Source organism: Anopheles darlingi, chromosome 3, assembly GCF_943734745.1.
Source record: "Anopheles darlingi chromosome 3, idAnoDarlMG_H_01, whole genome shotgun sequence".
NCBI lineage: Eukaryota > Metazoa > Arthropoda > Insecta > Diptera > Culicidae > Anopheles > Anopheles darlingi.
This window is the reverse complement of record NC_064875.1, coordinates 7327776-7355689: the sequence shown is the minus strand read 5'-3', so window position 1 is coordinate 7355689 and position 27914 is coordinate 7327776. Positions and strand designations below refer to the sequence as shown.

Below are 27914 nucleotides of genomic sequence, written 5' to 3'. Positions count from 1 at the left end.
AGCGAGCATGTTTTCGTGGCTCCTGCTCTGAACCGGTTTTAAGTCTTATCTGAGTCATTAATACTGCAAAATGGCTCGACTATGGCCCCCGAAGTCCCGTCACCATGCTTACCACTTTATGTAAAGCCTGGCCTGACTCCCCCCAGGGGGCAATGGAATGTGAGACCCCTCAAACCTGGGAAGATTGTTCCCGAATGATACCGACACACAATTGGAGACCGAATGGCTCGGCCACGGGCCCCACCACGGGCGTCTTTGCACCATTAATCCAACCGAAAACCGGCTTCTGTTGGCGGTTTTAATTGTGGCAGCACCGCCTCGAACCGTAAACCGGTAAGAAGTGAAAGCGTATGCGTGTCTGTGTGTGTGTGTGACTCGAAAGTAAATTTAATTACAGTTTACATTGCCCTCTGCTACGGGCGCTGGCACATGTCATCCGGCTCGGCTTCGATTGCACAAAACGATCCGCACGAGAAGATGCTCGAAAATAGATGTTCCCTCTCCTGGGCCGTTGCTCCTTACTGCTCCAGGCCGGTTCGATTCCCAAGCCAAGACGCTACCAGACGCTACGCTCTGTTCATCCACAACCCCTTTCGAGGGTGGGGGGTGCTGCATATTTGCTACCAGAAGATACAACATTACAAGCAGCAGCAGCAGCAGCAGCAACAACGACAGCAAACACCACGCGCCATCGTCAGTTGCATCGCCTCGCAAAACGACCAGCCCAGTGGACCTGTCACGTTGTGCGCTGGTTGCTATGTGTGTGTGTAAGTGTGTGTGGGAGGCGAATGTTTAATTTTAAGCCCTGTTACCTCCCCATCTCCGTGCCTCGTTCGGTGTCGGTTCGGTCGGATGCCGGTGGTTGGAGATTTGTTTCTAATAATACGACGTACGCCGTGTGCAGCATATCGTCGCATCGCGCACCATCATCCTTGCAATCCGACATGTCTCTGTGTATGTGTGTGTGTGTGTGTGTCAACCAGGTGAAGATCCAGGGGACTGGTGAACTCCTCCACAGGGAAGCTGCCCTGTGGATTAACCTACGGCCAGTGAAATGGATGTTGCTCGAAACACAAACCCCATCTTTATCTTCCTTCCGTAATGGATTCCATGTGGTCCAGTCCTGTCGTACTGTCCTATCCTGTCCTGTGGTCGAAAGGAGAATTATTTTGGGCAAAACTTTCCTTTTCCGCATACCGGCCGGATGTGGTGGCCTGTCGGTCGGTGTCGGGAACGGGAAGCCAGTCCGTCAGAAAAGTTCTCGTCTCGTCTGCAGCTAGAGAGGGGAGAAGGGCGGGTGGCGTCATACCTTCTGCTTTTCCGGGAAAACCGGGTTTTTGAAAAGACGTTATATGTTAATTACATTTATCTCTCCGACACTCCACCTCAAGCGTGTGTGGCGCTCGTGTATTTAGAGCAGCTCGGATCTGTCTGTGTGTGTGTGTGTTTGTTGGGGAGTGAAAAGCATTTTCCGCTTTTAATTTTCCACCACGCGGAGAGAAGTGGGAGGCGCTGCCACGTGCCAAAGGACTTAACTTCCTTCCTGCAAAAGGACTGCCGGGCGTGCTAATGTGTTGCCACTTTTCAAAAAGTCAACACCACAGAACGATGCAGACAGAACGCTCTCACAAACTGTTGTTGCTGTTGCTGTTGCTGTTGCTGTTGCTGCTTCATATCAGACCAGTCACGGGACCTTCTTAAGCAGCTGAAAGACGGCAGTCTCTTAAATCATCTTTAACGGGGTTTTTCCTCGAGTTCTCTAGCAACCAGCCGGCCTATGTCTACACGTGGGTCTCTCTCTCTCTCACACACACACAGTCAGGCTCATGCTCATGGCTTCATTCTAAGCATCTTTCGCATCAAGTGTATTCCGATCACACCTTCCGGCACACACACACGCACGCACACGTCAGCACGCACGAGTAGACTGACGGTATTCCGACACATGCCACACAACACACTCACACACACACTAAGGAGTTGGCAGGCCATGGGGGGAAGTGAGTAGATTTGCGCTTACATTCGATCTATTATTCACGCAAAGCCTATTAACGTCACACACACACCCACACGAGCTGCGGTGTGAGAAAGAGGCTGGGAGGATCCAAGGACCCCCCGTTTTCCCGGTTTTTCTTTTCTTCCCAAGTCGCCGACGTGTGCCAGCGTGTGCGACATCCGGACGGTCTGGTCGGCCTAGTTGTGGGAAGCCCAGCTGATACAGGATGGACAGGATTTGCATAAAAAGGCTATTCTCTCTCTCTCTCTCTCGCTCGCGCGCGTACCCACAAGTATACCGGATGTGGGATGTAAATCTTGTTTATTTGTATCTTATTGCTTATCAGTCTCGGGTGGAGCATTAGTCGGTGGAGCGACCTTAAGCGCCTTGTTGGCTTGGCTGACAGGACAGGACTTGGTCGATGACGTGGAAAATCATTCTAATGCGCATTCTCCTCCTCATAAATCCAATCCGATAATACGTCATCTTTGGGATCCTTTTTTGAATCGGGGCCAATTGTGCCGTTAGTGTTGACTTAAACTTGTGAAGAATGTGTGTTGTTTGATGCAGTCATACTAACGTTGGTTTCTTTTCTTCTTTTCAATTCCAGGTATGCATTTCAAGGATTCTTCTGTGGGAAGTTAATTTTAGGTCGAAGAGCGAAACATCATCAAACAGATTCATCTCAATCTTTGGGCTAAGTATAGAATCGAAGGAGTGACTATCAACTAATGCTCACGGCCTAGCCACGTCTAGGGGATTGCCAATCAAGCTTTTCAGGAAATCTGCCATCAGCAACCTTTGAAACTCACTTTGAGTCGCCATTTGAACATTTTCCAATTTTTCCCTACCGCTACAACAGCGCTCCAGCGATGGTCCGTCCTGTAGCACATTAGCGTAAATTAATTCCACTCTTACACCCCCAACCCCCGATGGATTATTATGATTTTCCCGTTTTTCCCGAGGACAAACCTCTGAAGTAACTTATTGCCACCGACATGATTGGGTAACACGCGCAGGTGCGCCTTATCGGGGTGTCTCCTGGCGGAGAAATAAGAGATTACAGTACCCAGACTCCCGGACCAGGGGGCACCTTGTGAGAGTGTCCTTTTTGTGTGCGTGTCCTGGGGCCCACGCGCACCATATCGAGAGGAGCGCAATGATTGTGTCCGCGCTTCGCCACCGCCACCGACGTCAACAGGAAGCAGTTGCTTATTAAAATCGTGACTCGATAAAAATCGCCCACCTTGTTGTTGGTGGTGGTGGTGGTGCTGATGGTAATATCCCCTTTCCAAACCAAGATGACTACAACAAGAGACGACGACGACGACGACGAGCACAAGGAGCCGGCGAGGCACGTGGCGAGGATAGTTAATATTTCAAATATTCCTTCCAAACCGCGCTCCACTCCATGGATGTCCGGCATCCACCCGGTGTGACTCCAAGTGCGACTGTCAGCGCATTTTCTCGCTCTGTGTGTGTGTGTATGTGTGTGTACTGAGTGGACTACCGAGGCAGCGAGGGTAATGGCAGGGAAATGCGCAATTTATGGTGGAAAAATTCTCTGATTTATAAGCCGATTTACGTTTACTCTCGCGCTCCGCTCGACGGTTTTTTCGGGTAGCGAGCGAATGGCTTTTTTTCGTTCTGAAATATGATTCGCTAAGCGAAGACACCGTGGTGACCACTTCCTGTTGGTGAAAACCCCCGGATGGGAGGCTGGCCGAGTGTTGTTGATCTGATAAAAAGGGGACACGGCGTAGCGCGATCACGACCCCTAATGGAGCTCGTTTTCGGAAATGGAAATCTCTCTCTCTCTCTGTCTCTCTGGTGCTCTCTCTGTGGAACGCTGAATGCGCCACCACTTCGTTTACTTCGTTTACCTGGCGCGAGCGCGGGGTCACGGGGACTAATTTGATCTCCATCAAACTTCTCCGCCCGGGCAATAGTTTGCTGAGAGGATGAGCTTTGCTTAAGTAATCATTTCGCGTATTTTATGCGAGCTGCTGCAATCGCCAAACAATCAGCCGTTAGTGAGAAACGAAGTTTCGTCCGCAGTAGTTGGCCTGGAATGGAACATACCTGGAGCAGGAACAGCTGCACCTTTCGCCGGCATAAATCAACATAATACTTTTTCGGTTCTGCAATTATGTAGATCCAATATTTGTTTGTTGGTAATTCGTTTGGAGCTAAACAATATTTTGTTACAAAAGAGAGGGAAGGAGCAGGACCTCAGGTGACCTTTATTTCCGTTTGCCTATGGCCCTAGCTCTATGTTCTATGTATTTCTTTTAAAAGCGTCAGCTACGTAATCTTTTACATGACACCAAAAGACACACACCGTGACGCTTGCGCTAGTTTGCATACAAAGTAGCCAATCAGGTTGTATGCAGGGGGGATCGTCAACATTCTCGGCGGAAGCGTAAATCACATAACAGTTCTAGTGCTTCCTTGTTTCGGATATTCCACATCAAAAGGTATAGGAAGTCCTGTGGACCTGTATTCCTCCTGTGCTAGAACTGCAACGAAACCGTAAAGACGTTAGTATGCTTCTTGACCCCTTACCGTCGTCGTCCTCGTCGCCCTCGTCTCATGCGCTTACCGGTATCCAATTGCACAGCACTAGCTGCCTTGGATAATGCTCCCATCCCTCGGCCCGGTTCTTCTGGGTACTGAAGCCCCTGGTTCTACTGGCCACTGATATTCCAGTACGCCAGGACCGTCGTTGCTGCACTTTTATGTGCTTCTTATGTAAGGCCTCTCTCTCTATCTCTCTATCTCTTTCACTCACACGCCGAGAGAGAGAGAGAGCGAGAAAAGTACACGTGTGGTGGCTCCTCGGTCCGTTTCTGGGACTGGAGCCAAATGTGTCGCTACTTACGCACATATACGCCCGGCCACCACACACCAGTACCCGGCGGCGCCACCTTGGAGTTTTCGTCCGGCTCGGTCGGTCGGTTCGCTGGCTATTGGCTACACTTGAGGGCACCACTCGTAGCCCGTCTGTGCGCTAGTCGTGACACTGTCTGTTGTCGTGACACTGAACGGTAGTTCCTCCAAAACACGGTGCAACAACCCTCAGAACCGCGTCCGCGAACTGCAGCAGCCTACATTTGCTTCAACATTGTTTCGTGTACGCGCAACGTCAACCCCAAAGTGTCCAAGTGTCCAACCGGATAACCGGAAGCCAAAGCGACCAAGCTCTCCTCCTCATCAGTCTTGCCATCAGTCGTTGCTGCTCGGTATCCTGGTAGCTGGAACAGCTTCTGCAGCGCTCTGGATACTCCAGACAGCTCCCATCTGAAGGTAAATCGAAGCCGAACCCGAACACCTCAAGATGGCCGCAGCCTCCTTAGTCTGCGTGCGTGTGTGTGTGTCCGTGTCGCGTGTATGTACGTGTGCTAGTGTTGCTGCGGTCGTTGTTGCATAATTAACGAGCGTCTCATTCGAAACTCATTTCGCGTTGATATTGATTCGATCCCCGGGAAACGATTTGTCAATCTTCACGTTCCGCTTCCGCGCGCGCTTCCACCGCTCTCGTGAAGTGTGTGTGTGTGTGCACGTTTCCGGTACAAGGTCTCTCGCGCTGCTCGCCACTGAAAACCATTTCATTACGGACTAATTGATGTATCTACGCTGAAACCACCATTCCCGGTGCTCTGCCGACTCTAACCTCAGTGATGAGTAGCAGCGCAGCAGCATCCACGACCACGCGCAGTGTGTGTCTGTGTGTGTCTGTGTGGGTCCTTGTTCAACCAGAAGGACTTTCCCCGGGTTTGGTCGCGGGATTGAGATCTTTGGCATCCTCTAGCGTCGTCGACGACCGCTAGCGCTAATCCAAGGCCATCAATAAAATGTTGCGCTGCTTTGTTCGCCCTTTCACACACAAACACACAGTCATTCACGCACACTCTCGGTCACTTCACTGACCTCTGGTGCCTTCGGTGCTGGTGCAGAGGTCGTGGTGCAAAATCTCGGTCCAGCACACGGGTTTCGGGCCCCTCCTTTCGGTTGCTTATGATGAGACCCAACCCATGACCATGGAGTTGAACGCTTGAAAAGGGGTAGAAAGGGGCCCATCCTTACCAACCATGCAGTGGCCAGTTCTGGCCTTCTGGAACCGATTTACGCGATGCTTGAACCGCCCCCTCCCCTCCCCACTCCCCCTTCCCTCACCGGTTGTTATGTGTAGCCATTCATCTTCGCCCGGGTCGACATTCATTATCATTAGGCGTTCAGGAAGCGGGGGCCTCGCTTTCGCTCTGTCTGTCTATGTGTGTGTTTGTGTGTGTGCGTCTCCAACCCCCGAGGTAGCCGGATAGGGATGATGAGGGAGGAAAACCGCCCAAAAAGGAACCCACGAGCTCTGTTGTTGTTCCCGTTGGTTGGTTGGTTGGTTGACCGTTCCAGCCTGAGGAAGGCCTGTCAGTCGTCGTCGGGTCATCCAAAAGGGTTTTCCGGGGTTTTCCTGATATGATAGTGCTGCTGGTGGATGCTCGACACTCTGGTCTCTGGTCTAGATGCGCCCCAGTAGACACATAAATTTCAATCAAAATTCACTCATTCGAGCATTTTATCAAAGCTCTCCCCGTTCGGTCACTAAATTCAATCGCTGCTAATTATAAATAAATGATGAATAATCATTAAAACACCGACCGATGGTGGTGAAAACCACCCTCCTTGGCACACCAAGAGCGCACACTGCATTGGACCTGGACCAGGACCTGGACCAGGACCTGGACGTACCCAAACCCGACACGACACAACATTCGTCGGAAAGTCAAAAAGTCCAAATGGTCCTAGGTATTGCGTGTGTGTGTGTATGATGGCGAGATCATCGTCATTCTACGTCGTCGTCGTCGTCGTGGTCATCAGCAGGCCCCATGGTCCTGTAGGTCATCCGGATGATGCTGCAGCAGCAATGTGCCGTGGAGAGAGCGAACCCCCCTATGTCCCGATGTGTCGTCATATGCTGTGACCGTGACCACCACCCACCCATGAGGACAGTCATCAATCTTCACCATCACCTTTTTGTTTGGGGCGGGAGAATGTGTGGACTACAGCACTATCCTCCTGTGACATCCTCCGGGCACTTCGTAACGCGCATTATTCTGGACACTCTCACTCTCTCTCTCTGGTTGAATTGTTGAAGTACACGCTGGTGGTGGTGGTGGTGATTATGCGCGCTATACTCCACGGTGGAGTAGTGGCAATGACGACGATGACGATGGTTGTCTGATGGCTGTCAAAGTGTTTTGTGCCATCGAGCAAGATGCCTTTTTATCGTAGTGTGCTACTCATCTGATCTCATCTCATCTCCACTATCTAATAACCCCCTAGGAACTAGTTAGGCGCGAACCTGAACACAAACCGACGTTCCACCGACGTGCGTGTGACGTATGTTTGTGTTCCAGCTCCTCGGTGTGTTCCTCGGGAGCTTCTAATTAAATTAGAAGCTCTCGCAGCCTGCTGGCGGCGGCCATTATTGGAAGAGTAGCCCTCAGCCCGGAAGACTGTGCTTCCACTAGCACAAGTCATGTTGGACTTGGGCTTGCTGGGCTCTTATTTAATTACAATCCAGTAACTCGAACCACTCTCTCTCTCTTCATTGGAGGCCTGACAGCTGCCTGCCTGCTGCTCACGTGGCCAATATCGGATTAAGGTGCACGTAAGGGTTACGACTATTTGTGGCACTGGCAGGGAGGGAACGAGGGCACGTCCGGCGGTCTTTACTAACAATCAATGTCTGGAGTTTGTTTGGCAATTTGCTAAACTAGTTAATTTCGAGTTTCAAACTCAAATTCTCGACGTCCAGTCTGGGTCATGACAGAGGATGTCCGGGACTCGCCGGACCCTGTCCGGATGCTTGCAACAGCTTGCAAATGCATATTCATGCCGACGGTGGACGGTGGCTGCTTCTATCGTTTCTTTCGTTTCTTTCCAATAATTTGGACATCGTCCACGTAACCGTGCTTTCGGGTTCGAAACAAAAAAAAAAGGCCCGAACTTATCCAAGAGATTCCGGGAAGCGTGCCAGAACTAAAGGGCTGATGAGCTTCTCCCAGAGGTCAGTCAGTGGCGCCTGGAAGACTCGAAGACTCGGACCTGCACGTCTATACAGGACCGGGGGATGTTCATTTGAAAGGCCTCAAAAGCACATCGGCAAACAGATGTTCTACTAGACGTGCCGGCCGTGGACTCCTGGACCAAGGACTTCTGGTCTAGTACATGTGGGCACGTAAAAGCCTATACCCCACATGCACACAGACTGTCAGGGCTCACTGGCCAACTGCCAACGTCATTGAAATCGGAACCTTCTTCCGATGGTTTCGTCATGGTCGTCCAGAGAGAGAGAGAGAGAGAACTGCTTCCCTTTTGAATAATAAATGTGGCGCAAGGATAGCATCATCACATATCCCGGCATCCGCATCTCATTCCAAATCATCGTCGTCGTCGTCGTCGTTGTTGTTGTTGTCAGTTCGGAGCAAAAGGATTGTGTTACCTTTCCGTCCGTCCGTCCGTCCGTCCGGGGGTGCTCGGCTATTTTAAAGGGGCGATGGCGATAGGACGATGCGGACGCTGCCTGACGAGCGAGACGAGACGAGTCTGAGGTGTGGTGTTGGTCTTCCATCGCCAACCATCCAGCCTCTCAGGAGAGTCGTACAGTCGGTTCTTCTGACATTGTTTTGTGGCTTTACATAATTTACCTTTTTCCACCACCACCCCTTCCACCTGCTTCCCTTCCCGGTTTAGAACAATGGAAGCGAGCTTCTCGACCGGAGGAAAGTCCGCTTTCCACCGCTTTCCCAGCCCGGGGTTGGTACGCACGATGACAAATATACGGAAATTTTCATCATCATTATCGTTGGCCGTAACACATCCCTCCGTTAGGGGGCCAATAGTTTCCTGCCGAGCATTTTGCGCGTTTTGCCTTCCTCATCCCGGGGTTGTGGTGGTGCGCGAGGGGGGGGGGGGTGGTTTTTCGGTTCGAATTACATGAAGCCACTCAAACGCGCCCCTCACATGCACACGGTAACGCACTCCATCACACCGGCCACCGGATGGGGGTTGGTGCCCCGGGGTCGGGTTGGGGTGGTAGGAAAATCGGGAAAACCTTTTACGTCCGAACCAGTTAGAGAGAGATAGAGAGAGAAAGCCTTCGAGAGGTTGGTTGGTTGGTTGGTTGGTTCGGGTGCTTGTTTCTACTTCGTTTAACACGAAAACATGCTTTCCAGCGTGCGTCGCGTCGGAAAATTCGGCATCGACTCACTCCAGGCACCACCACCCGGTCCGTCCGGAGTGTCCGAGGAATCCCCGGCCCGGCAGGGGTGGGTAATCCAATGCAATCGCATTAGAGAAAATCATCGAACGATCCTTTTTTTTTCATTTTGGGGCCTCTCGGGGGAAAAAAAAGAAAAAAAGGAAGGAAAGAAAATGCTTGGAAGCCAGCCTTGCATCCCACCGGGTCAGATCGGTCTTTTGCTCTCAAACCAATCAAATCGTCTTGTCTGAGGAAGGAAGGTAGGTGGTATAGATGGGTGGTGAGCTGTGCGCGCGCGTAATCCACGTGCCGATAATATCGTTTTCTAGCGGGCATGGCATGGGGTCCCATTTCCACGCCCCGCCGAGAGAAAATAAAAAAAAAAGGGCAAACCCTTCTCACTTATCCATTTATGTTTGTTTTGAGGTTTATCCAAATCAACTTTTGCAACCGCAACAAAAGACGCGCACTCGCGCCGCTCCTTCATCTCGTTTGTTCCCCTCTCGTTGTTTCCTATTACCTTTTTTTTTTTTTTTTGGTTCTCAAAATACATTATGCCAACCCCGAACCAACCAACCAACCAACCCGAAGCTGGCGTTATACTGGCTGCCTTTTGCTCACCTTTATTTGGGAAGGCAGCAAAGGTGTTAACCTTTGATCCGCAGTAGGGGTAACCAAAAAAGGGCAGGGCCGGCGACCCTATCTCTTTTCGGGACAACCGAATTGCATCATTTATGTTTTTCATTATGCCGAAGACGACAACCGGGCGTAAAGGAGGATCTCTTGCTCTCGTGCGCCCATTACACCTTTACATTTCAATTGAATGAATCAACAAACGCACACACACACACACACACGAACATCCCTACCGAAGTGTCCCGCGGTTGGTTGTTGGTGCGCGCACCGCGGAGACCTCACCTCGGTTGATGGTGTTATTTAAGAAAGTGCGCCAAGGGTGCCACAAAACGAAGGGAAAGGGTGTTGAGCAACACCAGCAGCAGCATCAACAACAGAAAAAAGTAGGATGTTCTTTTTGGTCCGTTTTTTTCGGGGTTTGAAAGGAAAAGAAAAAGAAAAGAAAGGAGACAAATTACCACAGCAACAGCATATCGCTTAGCGCCACCAGTAAGCGTGTGATGTGGCACGTGGCACGCGTGTCTCTATTCAATTTTGGGACCCCTCCCCGTTACGGGAGATTGATACACGCGGATCATTAAAGATTCGTGAGGCGAAACATTTCTCTTTTTTGTATGCTCGACATGATGATGATGATACCTGCTGCTGTGCTTGCAAACAGATCCAAATTGAGACGCATCTTCGGTCTTCCTTTTCGCAGCAAAAATGAATCGATGAAGAGCTAGAGGACGATGCACACGATGTCCTTCTTTTCCCCGTTTGGGAGTAAGGGAGTCGTCGTTGGGTTGCAGCACTTTGCTCATATTCAAAAATCATCCCCGAGGCTACCTTAGGAGGGGACTAAGAGCGTGTGTGTGGAAAGAAGGAGCACGGAGTTGCTACACTATGCTGGTGCTGGTGCTGGTGTTGCTCGCGGGGTTGCGGTTCATGAATGTCACGAGTGCCGGTCGGCACAATTTGTCATGCACGCCATCACGGGTGTTATTTCTTATGCTCCCAAGGGGGAGGGAGAGAAAAAGAGGTGCACGAGGGGTTGAAGGGAAGAAAAATCGGTTCCACCTTCTGCGGTGTAATTGGGACCACCGGAGGGCCGCCGCCCGCCAGCAGCAGCAGCATCATCGTCGTGGCAATAACCTGGAACCTGGAGGGAAAATGCATTTGGAACGACATGATTTACGGTTCAATTTCAACGGTGCAACGATGTGTGAGTGTGTGTGCGAATGTAGCAATACATCTCGTCCACTGCGCTTGGGTTCCATTAACACAACAGCACACGACGGAATCCATCATATTCATGCAACGTGTAGGGGGTGGCTATCGAGTTAATCAAATCTCGTAAACGATTCCTCTTTTCTCCCACACATATACCCATAGAGCGGGTAGTTTAATAGCAGTAATGTACGTCAATCGCATCGTCAACGGCACGGAGCACGGAGTGACGAGCCGATGAATGCATACTTTTGATTGCCTTTCCCTTGGAGCGTGAAACAATCGATTGCGCGCTGGCCCGCTGGCTGGCTGGCATGCACTCGCCAAGGGTGTCCTGTGCCTGGTACCAGCCGCCAAGGCCGCATTACAACAGCACCAGCACCGGCAGCAGCACCGGCAGCAGCACCGTTTGATTGGAAAACTCGTTCACAATGAAACAGAGGTCTCCCTTTAGAGTGAACCACGGGGTCTATTCGAACTTTTCCACTCCGAAAACTCACTCCCTTCACACAGCGTGTGGTGCCCGGCGCCCGGATCGCTAGCCGCTGACCGGAGCGATGCAGCGGAACACCGTTCCGGGATGGGATTTTTCCGGGAAACTGTTTAAAGTTTCTCTCCCTCTCTCTCTGTCCGTCTGTCTCGGGCAACCCGAAACGAGGTTATTGTTACACTGACAGCGACGCCGCCAGACAGCAGACCGGGCAGTAGTCATGGTCATGGTGGCAAGTCCCGGGCAAGTCTCTGTTTCACTTGTTTGCTTGCCAACAGCAGCAGCATCAGAAGAGGAGGAGCTCCACGATTTAATCGCTCTTCGCGCACCGTCCAGTCGAAGAATATGACGACTGGTTCCGACATTGAAGGCGTCGAGGACGATGAGGTGGTACTCGAGCGCCAAGTAGCAGCGCCCTTCTCATCAGCATCCTTTCTTCCAGTTGGTAGTTGTGGTCGTCGCGCCAAGAGGCAAACTTTATTCCTTTTCTCGTGTGCGTGTGTGTGTGTGTGTGTCTGAAGGATCGCTGAGGACATCCTGGGTGCGCGGCCAAGGGGACGAGATAAATGAAAAACCAAAATCAAATGCCACAACAACAGCAGACCCAGTCTGGCGCTGAGCGGAAACAAAGCGATTAAGAGGAGGAAAATAAAACACAAATCGCGAAAAATTGCGTCAAGCGGCGAATGGAGCTGGCAGAGGATGAATGGCTGCTGTGTGCTACTGGACAAAGACAAAAGAAACAGAAGCATTCCTCGGGGGTCGGGGAACATTTAAATATGTTACAGCGCATACGCCTCTCGAGAGGACTGCTGTTGCTGCTGCTGACGATGTTGTCCCCGTTTTTGTGCAACACTGTATGTAAGGAGAACTCGCGAGCACCCCACAGCAGCATCAGCAGCTGTTTTCCAGCTGAACTGTCTCATCCTCTAATGCACCCCCGAATTTGCGATCGATGGAGAGGATGAAGAGCTTCATGGAATGTGTTACGTTGTGAGCTAAAAGGTGACGAAAGGAGATGTCGATGGTCGAAGAAGAATATGCTACAAAAACCTTCTTCTCCTTCTGTCCTGTGTTGACATTCGCTGATTGACTGTGTACCTGTGTACCTCAGGTGTTGCAGGTATTTGAGGTCTGTCTTGGGCGTCCTTACGGTGTGCTGGTTATCAGCTTTAACATTCAATCCGGGCATCGTGAGCATCTTTAAGAGACCAATGTAAAATGCTCACCCTGTCTCGCCGTGTCTCATGGTGTCTGTTTGAAAGTTTTGGAAGTTTTCGATGCTCCACTGTCTCCACTCTGGAGCTCTGGAATGCAAGGCAAATACGGGACAGTAGCACGTAAAAAACACACACACACACACACACAGCCACAGATATAGAGAAGCAGAAACTTTTTGGGGGGCGCAACGACGAGGAAGCGGCCACTGTCTTGTTTACATTCGCACTCAAGACTGCTCCTGGAGTCGAGGCGCACATCCTCATCAGCATCATCATCATCGTACGGTCCTGGTACAGATCTATACGGATCCGGAGAGATCCAGAAAGGATCTGGATTCGCGGGCACCAAAGGCACGCCAGGTATGCGTCGTCAGACCTTCGGTGTGGAGTCTGGGCGACAGTTTTTCTGTTTGTGTTGTGCTGCTGCTCCTTTGCCAGGGTATGTCGACGCCAGCGGACACGCTGTGTGTGTGTGTGTGTGTGTGTGCTTTGAACTCGAACTCGAACGCGATCAGCACACATCTGCTGCTGCTGCTGCTGCTACTGACAAGACGGGCACGGGACCAAAGGGCATAAGAGGATGGAGGGCGCCTGCCTGCCTGTGTGTGTGTGTGTGCCCCTTAGTCTGTGACACTTTGAGCCACCGGGAAAAGGAAAAGGGAGCGGAAGACGCAACGGTGAACCCCGTTATGCGCTAAACGAACTGTGAAGAACGGTGCGTCCTCTCTGCATCCCCATTTTTTTTTGCTCTCTCTCTCCCCCCGCTCTTCTCTCTATCTCTTCGCTGCCCCTCTTCTGCTCTGGTCTGCTTTGTTTTGTGTTGAAAAACGCAGAATTCGAGCGCCAGAAGCAGCAGCAGCAGGATAACGGCAGGACCGGCAGGACCGGCATGCCCGCGTGTGCATGTGCTGCCAGTGTACCAGCAGGATTCTCATCAAAACAAGTCCAACACCAAACAGAAACCACCATCATCGCCACCATCCGGATCATCTAAGCGCGCCCCTCCGCGCGTGTGTGTGTGTGTGTTTGTTTGAGGCAGATCCTTATGAACCGGTTTTCGTTCGTTCTGAGAGAGGGGGGCATCTGATGATGATGCCTCCGGTGGTGGTGCTGCTGCTGCTGCTGCATCTCTTGAGCTCGCTTTTACCTTTGACCTCGCGAAGAACATCGCGAAGCGCAAGCAAGAGAAGGTTCTGTTTGCTTCTTCGCATCGTTGCGTGTATGTGTGAACCAACAAGGGTTGATTTTAGGAGCCTTTTTTTCGCCCTAGATTCTCAGCAACAACAAAGCATTAAAGGATTTACCGACCGAAACGATCAGCATGCTCTCTCTCTCTCTCTCTCTCTCTCTCTCTCTCTCTCTCTCTCTCTCTCTCTCTCTCTCTGTCTCTATCTTTGTCTATCTCTCTTGCTGCGAGAAATCGATTTGTAATCCAAACAATCCGAGGAAAAGCCTCCACTCGATTGCCCATTTTGGGAGCGCGGAACGCGATTTCTATATTCGATTTCGATATTATTTGTTTATGCTCACCACGCACCTCTCTTTCTTCCTCTCTTTCTCTCTCTTTAGGTAAGCATTAATCTCATCTCGATCTGTGTGTTATCCTGGGAGGGCGCCGATTGTATCTGGTATCTTAATCGCGTTCCATCAACGTGTGAGTATCATAATGCTGTTTTGTTTTTTTGACCAGACCCCGGGACATAAAAACATAAAAGGTGTTAACAGAGAGAGAGGAAGAGTGTCCTGCGGGCTCCTGCGTCCCACAATGTATGATAATCAGAACGGGATTTGGGATTGGGATTTGTCGCGTTGTTGCTGCTGGATGGCTGGTCGTCGCCATCGTCGTCGAGACCTTCCAATCGAGAAATCGGAAACCAATCCAATGAGCTTCCGGAGCGTGCGGCGGCCCCTTAATCCCCTGGGCCGTTTGCATTTTTGATTTTCGCTTCGGTGTCCGTGTGAGTGTGTGTGTGTGTACGTTTGTGTCGGGACCATTCAGTTCCAATCGATTCGACGCCGATTTAGGTGCCGGTCACTCGTCCGAACGTGTTCCGTTTATGGGTTTGTCCCGTTGGTCCGCGCATTACTCCGTTTACTGCCGGCCATTCGGGAGTTTTCCACCCACTCCAGCGGACACCTCCCCCACGGGGAGCATAATCGAACTGTAAACGAGGGAGCGAACGGCATGAGGTATTCGTCGTCGTCGTCGTCGTGGTCGTCGTGCAATAATAACAGTAGCACACACATAAGCATAACGCCAATTTTCGGCCACGGCCTGCCAATCACCCCCTCCCTCTCCCTTTCTGTGGGACAGCTGCAGCAGCCGACGAACACATGTTCTCGGACTCTCTCTCTCCCTGAGACCGATCCGATCCGATCCGATCCGGTGACCGGAGCTACAACAATCCATAACAATAAAAACATATTTTGACCCCTTTTTTTTGTTGTGTCCCTTCCCGTATTGCCCACACGTGTGTGAGTGTGTGTGTGTGTGTGTTTGAGAGGGCGATCACCTCTGGCACCCTCTCGCTAGCTGCGTCTAGGCGCTCGCCCTCATCAGTCTTATCATCATGTCCAGCGTCCCTTCCTCTGTGTGACGTCGTGGTCGAACGATGCCATGGCGTCCGGACACAGCGCATCCGGGCACACTGATGCTTATCAGGAAAGCAATTTTCCTTCTTTTCCACCCCTTTTTTTTTTGTTTGGGATGCTGTTTTCCACCCCATCGCAGAGAGACAGAAAGAGAGACAGAGAAAAAGAAGAGACGTCGAGTCGAACGGTCGAAATCCAATCGCTCAAGGACAAGGAGTGCCGTGGGGAAGGGGAAACAGACAGAGAGAGAGCGAAGGGGTACGCATCATGCCGCAGGGTGCGAGACGGGCCCGAGGCCACCACCACCACACCGACGTGGAAGTAGAACGTGGACAATCCGATCACGTCGATTTCTGATATGAAATGCTTCGTTGCGCTTCGCTGGACATAATCATCGGTCGGTCGGTCGGTCGGTCCGATTTTTCTCCGACCGCTCCGGCCGCGCGTACGCTTCAATTGTGTCTCTTGGTTGGTATGTCCGTGTGTCTGTGTGTGTGTGTGTGCTTGAAGGAAGAGCAGGATTTTCGCTTAAGAATCAACAATCCTCTTTCTCGAATCCTCTCTCGCAATTCGATTTGTCTTCGGTTGGCACCCTCACCTCCACCCTCATGGAGTGTCCAGACCCCCCGGGGGAAGGGGGAGTCAAGGCCCCCCTCCCCCACTCGACCACACAAAAATCGTATTAACTCGCAATGCAAACATTGGCAGGCAACATATTCCATGTTGCTGCTCGCTGATGATGCGGTGCGGCCGATGATGCGAGCGACCTCCCACCCGGGCCAGTGCCGGGTGGTGGTCAGCAAGGATCACAACAGCAATAGCAGCAGCAGCAGCAGCAGCAGCAGCAGCAGCAGCACTGGTCCTGGGGCTGTCTCGCCGATAGCCTTGAAACGCTCGAAACGCTTCGTCCCGTCCATTTTTTCGTCTTCGTTTTTCAACGTCTGTTTTTTTTTCCTTTGCTCTCTTTTGTTGGTCGGCGTTTCTTCTGTGAGTTCCGCGAAGAAGCCGAAGCAGCGAGCGAAGGTCACTTTCGGCAGCATCATCCGGTCCCTCAGGGTTGATGCCGCTGCTGCTGGTGCGGTTCGTGTTTCGTTTTTCACGACGAGTTCCGGCGCGTGAGTGCCGCCGTTTTATAGCAAATCCCACTCACCGAGAGCAAGATAGGGAGAGAGTAAAAAGAGAGAGAGAAAGCCAAAGAAGGAACTCGCCCGAGGATGAAGACGCGCGCGCGACGCGATGTCCTCCAGGGAATTGTCTTGCCGCGAGCGCCTCCGGTTTTCCGGTTTTATATTCCACGCGTAGCTCGAGTTCCGGGGATCGCTTGGGCGACGCACAAAACACCACGCACACACACACACACACGCACACATACAGTGTCGCTATCCTACCTCAACGATACAGCCCGCTATGTCGAAAGGAACTTGCGCGGAACGACGCACCCCGCATGTTCGATGTTTATCTCGGGGTTTCCTCCGGTTTTTCTTCTCGTGTTCGTGGCCGTGGCCGGAAAATTGACGCGCGGCGGCGGCGGCGGGACCCTTTGTTTATTTAACCGAGCAGCAGCAGCATTACACACACGCACACACAGCCGTACACCGAGGATGTCGACGCGTTTTATTGCCGGTTGTGTTTTTCGGGTGGAAATAATGATGCCGAAAAGCGCGTGGCGATGGCGATGGCGCTGGCAATTTTCCCGGCCAACGACGACGACGACGACGTTGCGTCCGCCTGCCAGATGTCAGTAATGAAAGGCGTTCTGCCTGCTGCGGTTCTGTTCATCGTTCGTTCGTTGGACACACGGACACTAGCAGATGCGGCGCATATTGCATCACACGGTTGCGACCTATTTTTCGCGATTTTCTCCAGCTCCTGCTTCCCCTTTTTCCCCTGCCCCGTCAGCCAGTGTCGTCAGCGTCGAGCAAGATAGAACGTGATGTTGATGCGCGGTGCGTCGTTAAATGAGGTAACAGCAGCGGCAGCACTTTTAGCGTTCTAATTAAATGCGTATTGGGAGCGTCTTGCATTCATCTCGCAAGATATCCTTCCCCCCAATACAATTCGATGCAAATTAGAGATTGCCTCTAGAGAGAGAGAGAGAGAGTGACGTCTTTCATCGACTTCGACACACACACACACACACGCATTTGACGAGCGTCTAATTAATTCCTTGTTCGTCGTCACGCTAGCGCTGTTGTGACGGTTTCTGTAACAATTCTCTGCCTGTCACTTCTCGGGGCTCGCTTCTCGCTTCTTGTTGCTGCCATCAAAACGGGTGAAGCATCGCATAGAACATGATGCTCCACACCAACGAACGAACGCGCACGCATTTGTAACGCGGTTGTTTATGAGCTTTCCCCTCGGCACACTTTCACCGTTATCCTTTCAATTATCGTATCCTTTCGCTATACTGCGAACCCGGGGGAGTGCATGTAGTGTGTGTGTGTGTGTGTGTGTGTGCGTGTGTGAAAATGGTGAACCATTCATCACACGGGGCGCGGTGCCTTTCAAATGTTGGCGCGCACGTCGTCGTCGTCGTCGTCGTCGTTGGTTGCGAATTCGTTTTCCCGCGAAAAGAGCGCGTTTTGGAATGCAAACTCGTGCCTGCGCCACCATTTTCGAGCAAGATGATAACAGCAAGAGGAGATAAGAGAAGTGCCTGTGGTACCAGGGGCAATCCCTGTTGAGGGTGTCGAAGTGCTCCGGAAGATGAATTTCCTTCTTCATTGCCGCGCGCGCTGATGCTTTGCGATGAGAAAATTGAAGGATATAATCGTCCCGTGGCTTCCAGGTCGGTGTGTGTGTGTTAGTGTGTGTGTTGGTGCCTGGCAAATGGTTTGCCACTAGAATGGATTGAATTAGAGGTGCTCGAGGCAGCAGCAGCAGCCTAAAAGAGAGGCAAAAAGGAAGGAAAACCTCTATCCTGTGGCAAGGTCCTGAAACACACAAATGAACTGTTGCAAAAAAAGGGTGGGGGAAGGGCGGGAAGGTGCGACGCGTAATGAAGTAATGTTCCCTTCTCCCCCTCCCCACCATTAACCCCTTTTCCGTGGGAGTGGTTGTGCTAATGTTTTTCCCACTTTTGCACCGAAGCGTTCATGCATGCGACAAATATTACGGAACGAACGGGACTGACTGACTGGCTGGCTGGCACACGCACACGTTCCATTGAGTCCCCTAGGGAGAAAATGTGTGTGTGTGAGGGGGGAAAAGCGAGAAAAACGCGACGACGCAACGCAACGCCGCGCTATGCGGAACAACAACGGGATCATTCACTCGGAAAAACCACACCGCGATTAAGACGTTAATTTCCCATCACATAATCAACCCACCACCACCACCACCACAGCCGCCAGGATGCTGCTTTATCCGGTGCCCTAAACCCTATCTCTCGCTTGCTGTGCATTTTCCGAGACCGGCAGGGGCAGGCATCCGGGAAAATGGGAAAACTTTCCCGCTTGCCGCTGCTGCTGCTCGACACAAATGGCGTAACCGTTACCATCTCTCTCTCTCTCGAACCGAGAGACGTGCTTCAAGGACGACGCCCTGTATAAGAGGCGTGTGCGCGTGTGTGTGGTGCTCGCCTAACACGCTCGACAACCGCAGGAAGGTTAAACTTTTTGGTGGATATTTTAATTTTATCAAAACATCACACTCACCGAACCGCCATCGGGGAGTTCCGGACCGCTTCTGTACGCTCCTCGGGGGCCCGGTAGTGCCCGGTGTCTGTCTGTCAGTCTCGTAGTCCCTTCCTCGCTACCTTCCTCTCTGCTGTTTATGGTGCTGCATATGATGATGGTACATCGGCACTTTCACTCGACACGAGCTTCGCTTCTCGACACCCGGACTCGGGGCCGGGGATAGTGAGTCCCCAGAGATAGATTACTAGCAGCAGCAACAGAAGCAGCAGCGGAAGCCAGGAGCGCCGGGTTTTTAGTGGCCAACAACGTCGGGTTTTTGGCTGCCAGGATAAGTTTCACTTTAATGAAGCCTTTCCCAAACTTTCACCCTCATTACTACCGTTCGGTTCGGTTGCTGCTTTCGCGCTTAACGTGCGGGCGCCAGAACGTGACACATTCTCGGACTGTGAACCTGGAACCTGGAGGCGACCGCGAAACCCAGAAACCACGATACTACCGGTCCGCTGTCCGGTCCGATCGGTGACGGTTTTGGAATTGAATTGAAAAGGTAACAAGAGATCGCGATTCGTCACGAGATGGAGTTCGATGACAAAAAAGGAAAGACAGAGAGAGAGAGAGAGAGAGAGAGAGAGAGAGAGAGAGAAGCTTGTAGTGAAAATGCTTTTCAAAACGGATCACAATGGTGAAGACACAATAAGTTGTTCTCCTCTCCATTTAAAATTCTCGTCAACCAACGGCGGATGTTCCGATTACGTCAGCGAGACGCTCCTCCTTCTGTTTCTGTGACATAATTTCGGCACATTTCTATATACCGGTGCCGGCTGCTGCTTTCACCAGACGCAGACCATCAAGGTAGCGTTCCAAGGAGTCCGGGGACTTTAATGTTGCCGAATGGCACTCGCTATGCTCGCTACATTTAAAGGGGCCGAACGAAGAAAAGGAGGAGAGGTGAGGTACCATGAGTAGTGGTGCCTCTGGGAGTTTAGAACCGCAGGAGTGACGCGGGACGGACCTGGCGTAAATGTTCCGTCCTCACCACCACGAGTATAAGACCATTAAAGCCTTCTGGCATACCCGAAGTAGTGCTCTTTTCCTCTCTCTTTCTCTGCTGCGCATTCTCTCTCTCTTTGTGGCGCAATATCCGGAAGGTAATTAAATTTTTATCTCGCTTTTTCCTCGGAAAAACCCCGGACCTACTTTGGGCTGACTGACTGCTGCCGTCGCTGCCGCTGTTGCCGTTGCTTCTGTTGCGGTTGCGGTCTTTTGGGCGTCACAACGACGACGACGACGACGAGACAGAGGACGCGTTCTGACAGGTCCGCTGACCGACCGAATGGTTGGTTTCCCTTTTCTTTTGGAGGATAATTTAATTTTCCAACCGAAACCCACTCCGAGACCGACCGGCCGGCCCTTGGCCGACGCGGTGATTCCGCGAATATTCGTGAATGCGGCACGCCAACCAAGGATATGCTGCTGCTGGGGCTGCTCCAGTGCTTCAGAGTGGCATTCTCCCCCGCCTGTAAGTGGCCACGTCCGGGATTGGTGGGAGTGTGTTTTTCACCGTTTTTTTTGCTTCCTTTTTTATCCTTTTGACGTCTCCACTATCGTAATGTAAACCAATACCTCTCATCGTATTACAGTGAAAATCCTGGCGCGGAAAAAAAGGAATCAAAATTATCCACGAGAGTTCCTCTTTTTCAAGCTCCAGATCATGACGATGACGATGCCGATGATGATGATTGCATCACTATATAACATACAGTGGCACGGGCTAACAGGATAATTAACGCGAACGCTTGCTCTTTGCTATCTGCGTTGATGCCTCACTGAAGCTCATTAATCAATCGATTCCGAGGTTCCGCCAAATGGTGTTGCGGTCATGGAAAAATTATCATTTAATTGACTTCTATGTTTATCTCTAAATTAACCCCCCGGACCGCGGTGGCCAGGACGGCCATTTTTTTACCATTTTTTTTTATCATTTTTTGCGTGCAGCGTGTTGGAATATTCAAAACGAATAAATAGTGTTTGCGTTAATCTTTCGTTGCTGTCGCAAACAATTTAATGCCTTTTAGGCCTCTCTCTCTCTCTTTCGACGCATGCGATCATCGTTTGCATAATAATGTTTTCCCTTCACCCTCTTCCCCCCCTTTGGAAAGCTAATGCGACAGGCGCACGCTAACAGTCACACCGCTTTTGCATAAAGCGCTTTTGCACCACCACCATCACCATCATCATCAGTTGTCGTGGTTGTTGTTGTTGATGCTATGGGTGCAAATTTCAATAACAGCCCATCCTGCCATCCCCTTCCCTCCTTGTTTTGGGGGTGCAAAGTGTGGCTCGCCCTTTATTACTGTTTACTGGCCGCTAGAAGTATCGATCAGCAGCAGCAGCAGCCCAGGTGTGTAACACCAAGGGCCGACATCCGACAACGAAAACCGCGTCGTGACTCTACATAATTTCTGTCCCAAAAATGGCACGCGCCGGGGTCCTTCTTTGCCTTTTTCTTTTGTCTCTTCGGGGCCGGTCAGAAGGAAAACCGCTATTGAAAATGGTGTCCTGCCTAATCCCTTGGTGAAGGGCGTCTGCGCCTATGCCTAGTCCTAATCGCCACCGGGAAGAAGATACTTTGAAGCAGATGCGGGGAGAGGACTTGGTGGCTATTTTATGGTCACGAAGGTGCTGCTGCTGCTTACAGAGGCCTCAGTGTCCACCGAACCCGAGGAGAAGGCTACTGTAAGGAACCTTTTCTGATTAAAAATGAATTTATATCTATTGCTCCTGCATAACTCAGGAGCCTCTCGTGGCGTGGTCTGTGTGCTGCGTGATAAGCGGCGTTGAAGGAGGTTGAAGGAGGGCAGAAAGAGGGAGGACGCGCGCATAAGCGAACAAACCCCGGAAAATCAACTTTTCCAACAGATTTACAAATTATTCGCTCTTCGCGGCTTCCTTTCGCTCTGTAACGTGAAGGTCCTTACGGTTGCAAGGATGAAGGATTTTACAATATCTTCCTCACACACACACGCTCGCGCATACACACGAGACACACACGGTGAATACGGAAAGCACCCTGGAAGTAGCACAAGAACGTCGCTGCTTCCGAGAAGGGCTTCCGTTTGCATTGAAGTCGGTCTTGGCGGTGGTCGCTAGTAGCAGCCAGACACCGACCTTGGTCGTCGTCGTCCTTCTTGTGGTGCTGCGCGAAAGCTATCCCTTCCTGTTTCCGGCTAGCTGGCTGGCTGGCTGGCTGGCGTCTGCCAGCTCCGAGGACGTAGACGATGCAGAAAGGATAGTCGAGAACAAGCGAAAGACGCCGCCACTCGTTTCGTTTCGGTGTCGTGACGTGTATGTGTGTGTCTGGTGTGCAAAAAAAAAGGGATGTGACAAAGTGATTTCGGAGGAGGATCCGTTCGAGATGACACCGAGCAGCTGGAACCGGACCTTGGCGTCCTTGGCGGGAGTCCTTTTTGGGGAGGAGGGAGTAAAAAAGATGAAAATGAAAGATTCACTCCAGGGATCAACACCGCACGACACGACGATCCTTTACGATGACATCAGACATGCCGCGCTCTCTCTATCTCTCTTTCTATCTCACTCGAGGGAAAACAAAATGGAGTAAGAAAAGTAGTAATGAAAACTAGTTGTTTTTGGGGAAGAAACGCACCACCAGCAAAGGGGGTTCGTTCGAGTAACAGTCAAAAGAAGCTCCCATTTAAACCGCCGGAATAAGAAGAAGAAAAGGAGGGAGGGGGGGAAGCGAGGGAATTGAATATCATTATCTTTACGACCCTCCCGAGGTGGTGGTGGTGGTGATCAGAAGGTTCTAGGATCCGTTTCCGGTCGCTCAAAACCAGCTCGTTATAATCATGTTACCGAGGGGCTCAAATCTCATCAACCGAAGCGCGCGCACCGGAGAGAGAGAGAGAGAGAGAGAGAGAGAGAGAGAGAGAGAGAGAGAGAGAGAGAGAAAAGCGAGAAAGGGCAGACTGGTTGGGCGGTCGGTCGGTGCAGACCCAATTAAAGACTTATTTTAAGCCATCAGCAGCTCCACTCCACATCCTCGGTTGGGGAGGTGGTGGTGGGGGGTGGGGCCGTTAATGAAACGCGTGCTTCCGGGCGGCATCAGCATCCTTATCATCATCCCATCGGCCCATCAGCATCATGCGGCCTCACATGTGTATGTGTGTATGTGGAGCGATAATGAAGTGATTTAAACTCCAATATTTTAATGAGTATGGCACGCGCACGTATGGACGCTTTTCCGAGGAGGGGGGGACCTTTTTCCCGACCCCTGGCCTCGGTTTCGATCAACCAGAAGCCACAGTCGCTTCCTGCTGCTGCTGGCGGCATTTTAACGGTGGCCAGAATGCAACAAAAAAGGCCGCCGCCGCCGTCGGTTACAACCTCGTTTGATCTCCAATAATCATCATCATCATCATCATCATGTCGGTGTGTGTGGAGAAATTTCAAAAAACCGAGATAAGCGATACCCAATGATCGGTTTCCCCCCCCCCCCTTTTCCTCCTCTTCTCTGGTTGCAAAGTGCGTTCGCGCGCGAATTAACGCCGGAATAAATTGTTCCTTTCGACTTTTTATGGGGTGTCGAACACCCCCTTGCCAGTTTCCCTTCCCATCCTGCTAGTGGGCTGTGGTTTGGTCATAAAAAATCGAATCACCACCCCCCGGACCCTTCCCTTCCGGATTTGGAATCGATTTTGGAAAAGGATAAACCGCACCAAAGCTCATCCTTCCTGGACGACGACGGAAGACAACATATTCTTGCGTGAGTTTTCTCGCGTGGTCTTGAGTCTTGAGTGTCATTAGAGTATTCTTCGGCTGCTACGCTAAAAGATGTTGGCAACATAAAACGCACCACTCCGTGGGGGGGGCTCTTCCCGACGACGACGACAACCCGAAGTCGTTAGCCCTCCTCATCAGCTCCGCAGATGCTTCCGGAAGTGGTGTGAACGCGAACGATGATGTGTGTGTGTGTGTGTGTGTCTCGCAGACGGTGTTGTCACGTCACGAAGCTGGCGGTCTTCTAGCTGCTGCAGGTCGCGGGTGGATATCTAATTAAACAACATGAGAACATATAATATTTTGAAATAAAATTTACGACCACATTTAATGCACATTATCTCGCGTCGCGTCGCGTCGCCTCACGATTGTGCATGTGCGTGTGCTCCCTGCTGGTGGTTGCTGACGACGACGACGACGGCAACGAAGTCGTTAGCCGTTTGTTAGCCAAGAAAGACGCAAGACACCTCGAGAGAGAGAGATCGTTAGGCACCACCATCCTGGCAGTACGTGCGGTCGTGCGGTGAAAATAAGGTACAAGAGAGGTGGTGGCCGCCGCCCTTTGAGAGCTGTTTGGATCACGATCCCTGCATTCTGCAATGCACACCACCAGGGGGTGGTGATGGTAGAAAGGGAGGAGGTTGGCAATAAAGTGTGCTGCGAGGGAGAAAATTAGCATTCACATTCATCACCAGGTCGCCGGCACGATAGATAGAGCCTCGTGCGTTTCTGTGTGTGTGTGTGTGTGTGAGAGAGGGAGAGAAAGTGAGAAAAGTCTTTGCGGAAAAATAGCTTTTCCATCGGTGTGTGTGTGCGGGCGTGTGTGTGCGGGCGTGTGTGTGTGTTTGAATCCTTTCGAGGTTCGTCGAGATGGAGAGCCATCGCAACGGCGACGACGACGACCAGTGGCTGTGTCGTGCCATACCATCTTAACAATCTCGTTAGTGTGACACCTACACACACACACACACACACGCATAAAGACGCGCTTGTCGTTGTTAGTGGCGGCTGTTGCGAAGGGATACAGTCTGATGAGCACACACACACGGGGAGCTTGGACTTGGCAGGGACATCAATTTGGGTCACTGAAGATGCACCAACCGTGCACCGTGGGTGGGTGTGCGTGCGAAGGAAAACATCGTTTTCACACCTCACACTACTACGGGACGAGGGGCACAAGGAGGTAGGTCCTTTTCCAGACAGAGAAAAATGGTTTGCGCGATGCGCGTTCGATGCTTCATGGAGGAGGAGCATTGCTGCGATGATGCTTCCTTCCTTCCTTCGTCCGCTCCTTGGTGATAACCGATGATGTGTGCGCAATTTGTAGCAGCAGCTACAACAGCACATTTTGCAGTCCTTTCTGGTTCCATTTCGGCATGCTGAGAACTCATTAATACGGCAAAGCAGCACAAAATGGCGCCACCGTGGCTGCTGCTGCTGCTGTCCATAAATTGGCAACGAGACAAGCGGGAAAAACATTAGAGGAGACAGTATCTCTGGTGCGCGCAAGGTCATCTCCTTCTTCTCCTTTAACACCAGGCGAGGCTAATAGATCAATTGCAAGCAGCTTGCCGAAGCTAACCTGCTGCCATGATTTATGACAAACCGTACCCGTATGTGAAGTCATATTTTAAGACGCAGACTTTCGACGATCGACGATGCACCCGCAGGAAAGGGGAAAAGGGACACTCCCATCCGTCTGTGCGATCTGTGAAGACGCTTGTGCTTTTATGCTGCTGCAAGTCTGGGGCCACTTCCCGTTAGTCTGTTTCGTTTCAAAGAAACGTTCCCGTTTGCTTAATGTTTCGCCTTTTTCCCGTTTTTTTTCGTTTTTTCTCGGCTGGAAAAATGAGCAAAAGTCGAACGGCGCGCAATTCTTTGCCAGCGCGAAAAGTGCTGACTTTGTCGTCGTAGTCGTCGTCGTCGTCGTTTGGGCGCTTCCTTGACTGCGGTCGTCGTCATCGTCTTCGTCGTCGCGCCAAGACAAAATCGGCTTTTTCCCTTTTCCCAGGAGCATTGAATTCGATGGATTCCTCGAGGAGTTTTTCTTCCCATTTTTTTCTAAGGAAAAACAGAGATAGATAGATGGAGAGAAAGAGATGAAGGAAGAGGAAAGATGCCACAAACTGTGTGGGGCAACAACCCCCTCTCCGCATTTCGCTCGATTGGCGGCATAAGTGTGCACTCACTTAGGGCAATTTTCCAGGACCCGGACCCCGGGAGCAGCTCTCGAGCTCTGTTCGATTTCGGATCGTTGGAGGACATTTTTTCCAAAACCCCACTCCCGCCCCTACACTCTGCCGGATACGGATGAGTTGTGTGCAAAGACATGAAACTTCCACACACACACACACAGCCTCACACACACACAAAACTGTCAAGCAAACCATTTCCCGGGCTCTCTCGGCTCTTACTGTTTCGCTCTCATCGACGACAGAGTCATCATCATCATAATCGTTACCAAATACCTCGCTTTTCTCCCTTTCTTCCCCGGGGGAATTTCCATTTCTTCACCTCCTCCTCCTCCAGTGGTGGTGGCAAAGTGCACAATATGTTTTTATGGAAAATATATTTCGATTTTCCATCGACATCACGAGGCACCAAAAACCCATCTACAGCCGATGCCGCCGTCCTTTGCTTGTTGCGCGAAGAACCGTGACGGGGATGGGGCGAAAGGTGCCGAAGGGAGGGAGCCGAAGTGTTCGATTACGTTAGGTGGCGGAAAAGCGGCTCGCTAGATGGCAAAGGAGCGAAAAACTTTGATTTCATCCGCAGCCCCTGATGTCGTCGTCGTCGTCGACGTCGTTGCGAGCGAGCGCGAGGAGAAGATGAGATCGACGGATGTTGATCTGCTTTATATTCCACGCAGCACTGACACTGGGTGTGTGTGTGTGTGTCACCCCCTTCCCCTCGAGCACACGTTCGAAGTGACAACTAGAAAATTCCGCTCCGTACTCGTCGTCGTCGTCGTCGTCGTCGGCGTCGTTTTGTGACGCGCGATGCAAAGGTGTGGTAGCCGCGTAAGATGGCGCCGAAGATTGTGCGGACGCGGACTACGGAGGACTCCTGGATGGCGTCTTATACTAGCTAGAGGAGAAGAAGATGGTGGAGAAGAAAGTGCCAGGAGTGCCCCCTAGTAGGGGAAAAGTAGGGGAATTGGAAAGAACAGAGTGTCATGAATAATGTAAGGAAATTTCCGACCGCAGAACAAGCTGATGCACGTTAAGTTTAATGAAATTCCTTCTCGAGGCTGCCACTGCTGCCGACCTGACTGACACAGGCAGACACTGCTTGGTACGTCTTTTTATGGGTCCCTTCTGCCCAGCGAGCGGTTCGGTTTTTCACGCGATAGTGATCGCACCAAGATATGCTCCCGATATGAGCACGATGCTGCTGCTGCTGCTGCAGATGATGCCAATGGTGATGATGATGATGCTGGGGATGTGGATGAGGATGATGGTACGCCGCGGATGCTGATGTTAAACTATGATTCGCCCTCACGTGGGCCCTCACGCCCAGCTCAACCTCTTGAGTTAATCGGAAAAGATGATGCAAAAGGATATCAAGAGCGCCTCTTGACTCAAATCAAGAAATTAGCCTCCGGTAAACGAGGAGGAGAAAAAGGCCTGTAGAGAGAACGCCCCTCAAGGTGTGTGTACCTCCGAGGGATATTCAGGTTGTCAGATGTTTAAGCACTCAACAACCACCGGCGTTGGTCCAAACAAAGTTGGTCCTCAACCATCGACTCCACACGCACACACACACTACTACTCAAACCGTCCATAAGTTCTACCAACGCCAACTTTAAGCTGTTACCGGCGAAGGCGCCTCCGAATTTTCCACAAACCGTGAAAAGCCTCAAGATGATGGCGATGCACCTTACATGCTGGTTAAAGTTTCCGGTTTCACCGGCTGCCTGGCATCTGGTTGGTAAAAACTTCTCCGCCCATAACCGACTGGCAGCTTGTCCTGAGTGTCCTGAGGTAGAAGCCATCCTTGTCTTCTTCTTCTTCTTCTTCTTCTTCCTGTTCTTCTTCTTGTTTGCATCTTCACTTGCCTGAGTTGCGCTTCGGCC

The 27914-nt window shown here is 51.4% G+C and overlaps 1 protein-coding gene across 6 annotated transcripts in view; it reads left to right on the top strand.

Annotated features, from left to right (window-relative positions):
• The window catches only part of LOC125953939 (pneumococcal serine-rich repeat protein), a 298585-nt gene that overhangs the window by 164811 nt on the left and 105860 nt on the right, over window positions 1-27914 (top strand). The window contains exon 1 of one of the 6 annotated variants that reach the window (XM_049683814.1): window positions 4946-5302. The exons of the other annotated variants lie outside the window; for them this stretch is intronic. The gene's annotated coding sequence lies outside the window, so the exon portion shown is untranslated. Of the gene's footprint in view, window positions 1-4945; window positions 5303-27914 lie in introns of those variants that run through there. 6 annotated transcript variants of the gene reach the window in all.